The sequence below is a fragment of the Aethalodelphis obliquidens genome, unplaced genomic scaffold (assembly GCF_003676395.1).
Source record: "Aethalodelphis obliquidens isolate GAN/ISIS:26980383/991018 unplaced genomic scaffold, ASM367639v1 scaffold8, whole genome shotgun sequence".
NCBI classification, from domain to species: Eukaryota; Metazoa; Chordata; class Mammalia; order Artiodactyla; family Delphinidae; genus Aethalodelphis; species Aethalodelphis obliquidens.
The window spans coordinates 7788009-7798226 of record NW_020837952.1 but is presented as its reverse complement, the minus strand read 5'-3'; the positions used below and the strand labels follow the sequence as shown (position 1 = coordinate 7798226).

The following is a 10218-nucleotide window of genomic DNA, read 5'->3' as shown; positions in this document are numbered from 1 at the left end:
AAGACCTAAGCAGGAGAGGCTGTCCAGGGAGCCTCGTCACTGTCTTAGTTTTGTAGCCCCCAAAAGAAATCATTCCATGTCCTGCTTTTCATCTTCATAGAGTGCTGCTGTTTCTCCTGTGCTAAAAGAAAACTGTTGAGAGGCAGGCTGATTACAGGAGGGATTTTTAACCAAAAATTAAATGTTAGTACCCAATCACCCACAAAATGTATGTGACATTCCCGGGCTCCCCCCATCTAAAGGTGGTCCCCACATTATTCTCTGTCACGGCACCTGCAAATGTGCTTCACAGCACTGATGACAGCCGTTAAGTATTTCATTTGTTTGTTTACTTGTTTATTATCTTCTCCACTAGACTCTAGGCTCCCTGAGGGCAGGACCTGAGTCAGTTCTGTTCACCACTCTCTCAGCTCTCAGCAAAACGGCACAAAGTGAGCACTTAGTGAAGAGCTGTTGAGTGAAAAAATGAGTGAAGAGAAAGTCTAGTGTCATCCAATTCTACCAAATGCAAGAAGGGGAAAATAGATTCATGGCTGGTTTCCTGTGTTGAACATCCTTTCAGGAGTGAACAGGACTATTAAGATGACTGATCTTTTTCAATAGAGTCCAATTATAATTACTGTTCATTTACCTGTGTTCTCCTGGAAGGACTACTTAAGCCAATTACTAACATTAAAACATAAAAATGTGAAATTTCACTGTTGAGATGGCAATCTATTTAAAATGTGTCCTAATTTTACGCTCTTGTTAGAAGGTTCTCCTGACAAATCTCTTTATAAAAGCTGAGTCCTCCCCTAATTGAGCCTAATCATGGTAGAACCATTAGTATTACTGCACAGACCTGGCCTGGGGAGGGAGCTAGTCCCGAGCTGAGACCCAGCTTGGCCACTTACAGCCTAGTGACCTGGAGCAAATCAGCTTTCTCAAGCTTCCATCTCCCCACCCAGTAACGCCTCCCATCAGGCTATGTGCCTGGCACATCTGGACCCTCAGAACTATTCAATCCCCTACTCTCACTGCCAGCCAAGAGTAGCCAAGCTACCCAATGTAAGGCCAACTGGCCCGAGGCAGGGGAACACAATCAGATTCACAGGTTGCATCAGACCGAAATTCTCCGGACCACCCAGTTCCAGGAACTGACCAGGGGACTTTGCACCGGGCCCAGCCTTCCCGCCTTTCGAGGGGCGCGACCAACGGTCCCCCAGGATACCCGAAAAGACCACCAAATAAGGAATACCCTGCGCCCTCCCAGATTCACCACACCCCTTTCCCTTCTTCCCCTATAAATTCTGCCCAAACCCTCGCCCGGGCGCGACTTCTCGGGCCCCTTTCTCTCGGACCAGTGAACCTCGCCCGGGAGCGCTCCCTAATAAAGCTCACTCGAAGCTTTCCTCTGTTTCGCGGTGCCGTTTGTTAAGATCCGACCTTACACCCAAGACACGTCAGACTTACTCATCCAGGCATTAGTAACATTCTACTTCTTAAGAAATAAGAACGCAGGCCACATCACCGTCACCCCAACTCAAACTCTCTCCCCAGCCTCCATTTTTATAACCGCCTCAATATCAGATGGCCGTCCGTCCACAATGCACACGCGCGCTCCCTACCTCAGCTGCTCCCACTTACACAGAACAACACTCCTCCCTCTGCCGTCCCCACAGCAACTTTTTACTTTATTGCTCAATGTGGCCAAGTGTTCAAGGGCCAAAGAGGGTAAATGTGTTATAGAGGCTAAGGTTTCCCTAATCCAGTGGGCCGCAGTGAAGGGCTATGGGTACAACATATAGGCACACACATGGCAGAACAGGCAAATTTCTTTCACTTTCAGAAACGCTTACAAATCCATTAGGAAAGTCAATTAAGAAAAAGCAAACTACCCAATAGAAGAAATGAAGCATAAGAACAGAAAAAGAACCCTATGAAAATATGTTCAGGCTTACTCATAATTAAGACAAATCAAAACCATGAGGCACCATTTTTCAGGTATCAGATTAATAAAAATTAAAACCGATAATGCCCAGTGTTGGCAGCAGTGTGGAGAAACAGGCATTCTTATACACCTTTGACCGAAGTCTAAGCTGGGCAATTAACACTATCAAAAATTTAAATACAAAACAACTACATTAGTTCAGCTTTTGTTCATTCAGTCACCCATTTGAAAAGTGAAAAGAAATAGACATTTCTCCAAAGAAGACATACACATGGCCAAGAGGCACATGAAAAGATGCTCAACATCACTAATGATCAGAGAAATACAAATGAGGTATCACCTTCCACTGGTCAGAATGGCCATCATCAAAATCTCTACAAACAATATGGGACTTCCCTGGTTGTCCAGTGGTTAAGACTCCAGGCTCCCAATGCAGGGGGCCCGGGTTCGATCCCTGGTCAGGGAACTAGATCCCGCATGCCACAACTAAGACATGGCGCAGCTAAATAAATAAATAATTTTTTTTAAAATCTACAAACAGTAAATGCTGGAGAGGGTGTGGAAAAAAAGGAACCCTCCTACACTGTTGGTGGGAATGTAAATTGGTACAGCCACTGTGGAGAACAGTATGGAGGTTCCTTTAAAAACTAAAAATTGAGCTACCATATGACCCAGCAATCCCACTCCTGGGCATACATCTGGAGAAAACCATAATTTGAAAAGATACATGTACCCCAACGTTCACTGCGGCACTATTTACAATAGCCAGGACGTGGAAACAACCTAAATGTCCATCGACGGCGGAATGGATAAAGAAGATGTGGTATACATATAAATTGGAATATTATTCAGCCACAGAAAGAATGAAATAATGCCATTTGCAGCAACATGGATGGACCTAGAGACTGTCATACTGAGTGAAGTAAGTCAGACAAAGACAAATATTATATGAAATCGCTTATATGTGAAATCTAAAACAATGGTACATTTGAACCTATTTACAAAACAGAAATAGAGTCACAGATGTAGAAAATAAACTTATGGTTACCAAGGGGGAAGTGGGGGGCAGGAGGGGTAAATTGGGAGATTGGGATTGACATATACACAGTACTATATATAAAATAGATGACTAATAAGAGCCTATTGTATAGCACAGGGTACTCTACTTAATGCTAAGTAATGACCTATATGGGAATAGAATCTAAAAAAGTGGATATATGTATAACTGACTCACTTTGCTGTACAGCAGAAACACAACATTGTAAATCAACTATATTCCAATAAAAATTAATTATAAAAAATAAAAATTTAAAAAAAGTGAAAAGAGAATCAACAGATTGGGAGAAGATATTATTTAACCCATAACAGACCAGTAAGCACGAAATATAATGAAATTCTGTAAATCAATAAGGAAAGTGAGGCAGGAGATAGATGGGCTCCAGGTTAGACATTTACAGCCAGCCTCCTGTTTACACTTCCTGATAAAAACAACAACAGGAATACGGTAAGTAACTGGACTTCGCTTCCGGTGGACACTTTAAGATAACAGTAAAGGCAGAGGCAAAGAGGAGCAGAGTTCTGCCCAGATAAAGGATAAAGAGACCACATATTTCTCATTCTCGAGGTCAAGGAGACCTTACCGACTACACATGCGCAGAAAGGCTCCTCAGGGATCAAAAAGGGAGGGGGCACCACCCCATAGTAGGCGATGTCAACCTACCCATAGGCCTCCTCGCTAGAATCCATCTTGGCTAAGAGATGCCCACGCCCGCACAGGGGAGGACCCTAAGATAAACCAAATACGGACTCAGCGCCAGGCAAAGCAAGATGATTGGCCAGAGGAAACCGGGAAGAAATGCCCTGTACAAGTGATTCAAACTAGCACGAGGGCGTGACTCTCTCTCTGAGCCCGCCCCTGTGTATCCACACGTACACTTTTTCCTCCTAATAAACACTTTACTTGTTTCACTACTTTCCGTCTCTTTGAGGAAATTCATCTCTACAAAAGCGATGGGCCAGGGCCTTGTCACTGGCCACTGATCTAGTTACTAGGATTCAGCGCTCTCACTGCCTCGGCCTGACTTCAGTCTCTGGCTGGGTAAGTAACCAAAATCCTGCTTCAAGCCGCTAAAGGCCGAGGCCACCGGAGATCACAAAGGACAAACACTCCAACAGGAAAAAAATGGGCAAAGGCAATTCACACGAGAGGAAACATGCATGGCCACAAAATACATGAAAAGACACCCAATCTCATGAGTAATCCAAGAAATGTGAACGAAAACCACAAGAAGCATTTCACATCAAACTGGCAAAATTAAATGATTGGACAATACCAAGTGTATTGGTGAGGATGTCCAGTAACTGACTGCAGTGAGAGTGTAGAACCACTTTGGAGAACAATGTCTAATATCATTGAAGATTCTCATATTCTGTGAACAGCTGTTCCCTCATAGGCAAATACCCTAGAGAAATCCCCAGACATACACAATCAAGAGAGATACACAAGAATGTTCACCGCTGCACTGTTTGTAACAGAAAAGAAACTGGTACACCTTTAATGTCCATTAACCAGGAAATGGATATATAATTTGTGGTGTATTCATATAATTTGAAGTTATTTGGTACTGAAAAGAATAACTTGGTATTCTTTTCAGTACTGAATAACTTCAGTACTGAAATGGTATCAGCATGAAAGACTCCCAGAAATATAATACTGAGGAAAAGATGCAAGTATCAGAAGAATATATACAGCAAAGTACTACTTAGGTAAAAGTAAAAACATTCAGGGACATCCCTGGTGGTCCAGTGGTTAAGAATCCACCTTCCAGTGCAGGGGACACGGGTTCGATCCCTGGTTGGGGAACTAAGATCCCACATGCCGCGGGGCAACTAAGCTGCACGCCACAACTACTGAGCCCACGCGCTCTAGAGCCCACACACCGCAACTACTGAACCCGCGTGATCTGAGGCCTGCACACGGCAACGAAGAGCCCATGTGCCGCAACTAAGACCCGCTGCAGCCGAATAAGTTAATTAATTAAAAAATAAATAAATAAAAACATTCAAAGCATTGCATGGGAACAATAAATACCAAATTTAGGATCCTGGCATCCTCGGGGTAGAATAAGAGGGATGGCGATCAGGCTTGTACAAAGGAGAATTTATGTGTGTTAACAATGTTTTTAAGCTGTTTTTATGCTTTATGTCTTTTCATATGTCTTAAGGAGTGCAGAACAACATTTTTTTAATTTATGTACACGTACTTTCACCTAACTCCACTGCTAGGAATTTATCTTACATACACACTAGCATATATACAAGTATGCAACAATCTATACAAAGATGCTTATTATAGCAGTTTTTAAGGGGAAAGAAAAAACTGGAAACAACCTAAATATGGGAATATTATATAAAATATTCAATGAAATGCCAGAGCTAGACAATCATTTAAAAGACTGAGATAGACCTGTATGCCAAGATATATATTTAAGTGGGAAAAATCATCACAGAACTAGACCATTTGTGTTAAAATATTACATGTATATACACACACACAACATAAAAACTTTCTGGGTCATAAGAAACCATTAACTTTGATCGTCTCAGGGGAGTAAGATTGGGTAATGAGAGGGGACTTCTACTTTTCATTTTACACCCTTCAGAAAGATTTGTATGTCTGTTTTTACCATTAGTGTGTATTACCTTTCTAATGCAAATAAATAAATCAGTGGAAAAAAATAAATAACAGCTATAAGATTAGGATGCTAACCTACCAAGATTTTATTTTAAAAGCAAAAATCACATGTAATTCTTTGAATCATTTTTTATGCTTATCTCTTTGGGGAAATGATAGCACTCAAAGAAATGAATCCTACAGGTGGCTGCTTTGAACAGGATGCTGAACAGTACGGCACTGAGAGTACATTATTGTGGCTCTTTCACAGCTTTATATAACTATCTGCAGAACAGGTTACACGATTTGTCTACTTCCAATCACCGTTCTGAAAACCATAAACTGTTTTCTGACCTCAAAGGGTTTGTTTTTCAAGAAACACATTCAAAAAGGAAATAAGGACTCAAAGCACAGTGAGTATGCAGAGCACCCCGGCATAGCAGCCGGGGTGGTTCCTGGGACCAGGGACACCAGGAGTGGCTGTTGATCGTGTCTGACCAGAGACAGCACCCCAGGCCTTCCGTGTCCGAGCGCCTGCTGGTCCTGCTCAGCTGGTTCATGCTCCAGGCAGCAGCATCACCAGAGACAACACTTAACCTGCATGATGGGGGTCTGTGAAGCCTTCTTGGGCTCCAGCCAGGCCTTCAAAGTCAGGAAGTTTGTGGCTGAAAAGGAGGGGAAAGAAGCTGAGTGTAGAGACAGAGGCTCTGGGTGCGGGGCCATCCCAGAAGCACAGCCTCATTTCCCAGCCTGGCCTGGGGACCAGCAGTAGGAGCAGAGCCCAGCGATCGAGAATCGAGCGATCGAGCCTCCTGATTCCACTGAAACCAGAACTCGGTTGCCTGTATCTGATTTGACTCCTGGTAAAATTTATTTCCAAAAAATAAAGGGCTGAAAAGATTTCCAAAGTGTGGAAATCTTTGAACTCGAGGGTACCGCTAGACACGTGCTTGGTTCTCAAACATAATAATCAAACCTTTTACAAGCTTTCTTCCATTTTTCAGGGGGACAAAAAGGCCTGACAATAACCGCCCTCCCGAACCTTGCAGGGCAGCTTGGAAGGATCAAATGAGGTAACAGCCATCTTCAGCTAAGAGATCCTTAGGAAACAAATGGATTATTTCCTTCCTTTATAACGGAGGGTATCTCCGGTTCAAATAATCAGTCACGCAAAGACTGTTTCTTCTAGAAGGAGAAGAAGATGAAGGCGACTTGGGTAAGAAGAAAAACCACAGCAACAACAGTTCAGTTACGATTTAAGAAGGGAGAGGCTCTGTTCGAGTGCCAGTCACTTAAATGAAATGGGGGTGCGGGGAGTGAGGTGGGAAGGGCAGTGCAGAGAGGGAGGACACTGGGATTAAGCGCACGCTATGTGCCAAACACCGTGCAGTGTGCAACAGGCTTCATGTGTTTCCCGTAATCTGCACAGAATATGATAACAGGTGTGCTTCTCCCATTTTACAGATCAGAGAGAATCAACAACGTAGCCAAGGTCAGGCAGAGACACTACTCACTGAGGCTGCATGTTCCTCCACAGCCTCCCCACTGGCTCCTCCCCCTAAACGTGGGTGTTCCCAGGCCCTGGGTCTCCTTCTCCCTTTCTGTTATCTCCCTTTAAAATCTTGGGTCAGGGCTTCCCTGGTGGCGCAGTGGTTGAGAATCTGCCTGCTAATGCGGGGGACACGGGTTCGAGCCCTGGTCTGGGAGGATCCCACATGCTGCAGAGCCACTAGGCCTGTGAGCCACAACTACTGAGCCTGCGTGTCTGGAGCCTGTGCTCCGCAACAAGAGAGGCCGTGATAGTGAGAGGCTCGTGCACCCCGATGAAGAGTGGCCCCCGCTTGCCACAACTAGAGAAAGCCCTCGCACAGAAACGAAGACCCAACACAGCAAAAATAAAATAAATTAATTTAAAAAAAAAATCTTGGGTCATTTCACCCCTTGGGTCATCTCCGTGCAGATCCTCTGTTCTGATTTCCAGCCCCTTGGACAGTTCCCAGTTAAGATCCACTCCCCTTACAAACCCAACATTTCTAAAAGGAGCTCTTCACCTCACCACTCACATACCCCCTCCTCCCAGCATCCCAAGCTCAAAATCACCATCACTTTTGGTCATTTCTCCTGCATATACACAACCCCTCAATGATCTCAATTCTTTCTTCAAAATCTCTCTTACCCTTCACTTTTCGTTTCTACTTTTTCTCTTCACAGCCTAGCACTGTGAACCTTCCGTCTGCCTGGTCCCCGCAGAAGCCTCCAGCTGGTTCCCTCAGGGTTTTCAGTTCACCTGTACACTGCCGCCAGAAACATCACACCTCGTACCTGCCCTTCACCTTCACTGGATGCCAGGCTGCCTTCATCAAATCGAGTCTGCGCTCAGCCCTGCTCCCTAGGCTGCCTGCATCTGGCCCCGTGTCTTTCCAGCCTCCAGCCCCATCCTCCACTCCTCTGTTCCACAGTTTAGCAAAGGATTGCTTGCTGCACACACCCCTCCAACACCAAGCTCCTTTCCTCCCCTCTCCTCCCCACTTGTGGCCCCAGTGCCCCCAGGAGGCTGTCCCCTCCTCCCTCCCGCCACCTCTCAGTTCAGGCCTGCCAGCCCTCCCCTCAAAGCCTGCAAGACTCATTATCTGTACTGTTCATCAGGCAGTAATTATGTACTGCCTTGTAACTCTTCTATTTAGCCTGGAACAGGCTTTGAAACATGCTAGTGCTATGTAATCTCTCACAAGTCTCTATCTCATCACCCCCAAACAGTATAAACCACTTGAAGAAGACCGTCTAATGGGTCTAGTAGGTTTCTCCCTGCGGTGCCTAATACTTAGATAGTAGGTGCTCAACACGTGTTGATCTCCTTTTTTTCCCACATACATTGGCCTCAGACAAATAGCCAGGACTGGTCAGAATAACAAGCGTCAGCCTTGGAAGCCTGATTTTGGCCACAACAGATCTCCCACAGGACAGTTTCATGTTGACCCCTCAGCTGAGGGCTCCCCAGGGGCATCCAGGGCGCCAGCAGCTTTCAGGGGGAGCTGGTCTCCAGAGAGGTCTCTGACCCACGCCGCCAACCCGGGTTGACTCTGCTTCCTTTGGTGATCATACTTCCATGTCCTTCCCCGGTCTCCAGCTAAAAGGAAACATCCCCGAGTATGGGGTGGGGGTGGGATGGGAGTGGGGGGCTCCCTAAACCCTGACGCTCTCATTAGTGAAGCCACCTCCAGCCAGCTCGGGGCCGTCAGAAACACCCCGGGGCATCCCTGCCCTTGGGAGAGAAAGAAGACACTGCACCTTTAAGTCTGCAGCCAGTTGAGAAAAACAAGCTGTGATTTATATAAGCGGGAAAATCATGTGATTTGCAGGAACGCTCCCTCCTCCACCGGCCCCCTCCCGGTGTCGCCTGCAGCCCTTCCCATAGGGGCCCAGGCCGCCGGGCTGGGCTGGAGGGGAGGGGGCCAGGGGGCGCCCCGAGCCTCTCTGAGCGCCGGAGCCCCGCGAGCCGGGGCGCGGCCGTGACCGAGAAGGGCCTCGGTCCACGGTGCCTCATTCCTGCGGCGCTGCCCGGTGGCCCCAGACGCCGGCGGAGGGCGGTGTTCGGCCTCGGGGCACAGCGGTTTGCTCCCCAGCGTTCTGGCGGTTGCTCACGTTCAGGAGCGCTGGAGACGCCCCTACCCGGCCCCGCGGTCTGCGCCCCGGGTCGCAGCTGCCCGCGACCGCGCCGCCCGAGCATCCCCTGCCCAGGGCCGGGGGCCGCCTGCCCCCTTCGGGCCAAAGTGTGCGACAGAGAAACAGGCTCTCCCTCAAGTACTCCGGGAGAAAGAAACACCAGGGGCCCCCACGGACTGGCTCCTGTGTCCCGGAACACCCAGCAGGGGGGAATGCAATTTAAGAAATAACTTGATCGGGAAAGGGCATGATGAAAACCAGCCATTTCTAGAGCTGAGAGGCGGTTGTGTTTAGCCCAGAGGACCTAGCTTTCAGGAAAAAAAAAAAAAAAAAAAAAGACCGATGTGGCCTTTTCAGGCAGAGCCAAGGAAAATAAATCGATGATTTTAAGGCCCTAAGAACCAGCACAGATCTTTTAAATATTAGAGGGAGGGTGGTGTAGCTACAAGGAGCCCAGGCCCACGCCCACGTGGAGTTAACTCTGACAACTTATGAAGGAAAGGAAATGCTTAGATCCTCCTGAGATGCAGAAACTGTAGAGTGGGCAAGACTTGGAGAGGTCATCTCAGCCATCCCCCTGTCTCTGGAGGAACACTATACCAAGCCCTTCCAGGAAATGCTTACAGCAGGAGACGATTAACCATCACTTCCAAAACCAAGCCCAAGCGAAGTTGGGGGATGAGAGCCTCCCACAAGGCATAGAGCTGGGAGGGGAGGAAATATCTCTCTCAGTGCCGTGTCTTTTCCCTAAACCACAGTAATGGGCCCTGAAATTGTCCAAGGAAGGTGACCCATGGTTTCTTAGAGTAACCAGTTCCAGGAGTTAAACCTTGTCAGAGAAAAGATTTGAGTTCCATTTTATTTTCCCCCACTGGTTATCTGCTGGGGATGAGGCACAAGCCAGGCGCTGTCACATGGAGAAAAACATGATGCAATTACCAAAGTTGCTAAT

The 10218-nt window shown here is 46.8% G+C and overlaps 1 long non-coding RNA gene across 1 annotated transcript; it reads left to right on the top strand.

Annotated features, from left to right (window-relative positions):
- The first annotated feature begins 6206 nt into the window (after positions 1 to 6206).
- LOC113620664 (uncharacterized) lies at positions 6207 to 7304 on the top strand. Its single transcript, XR_003432854.1, has 3 exons — positions 6207 to 6466; positions 6608 to 6819; positions 7068 to 7304. It is a non-coding gene; the product is annotated as an uncharacterized LOC113620664 (long non-coding RNA).
- Positions 7305 to 10218: the final 2914 nt, after the last annotated feature.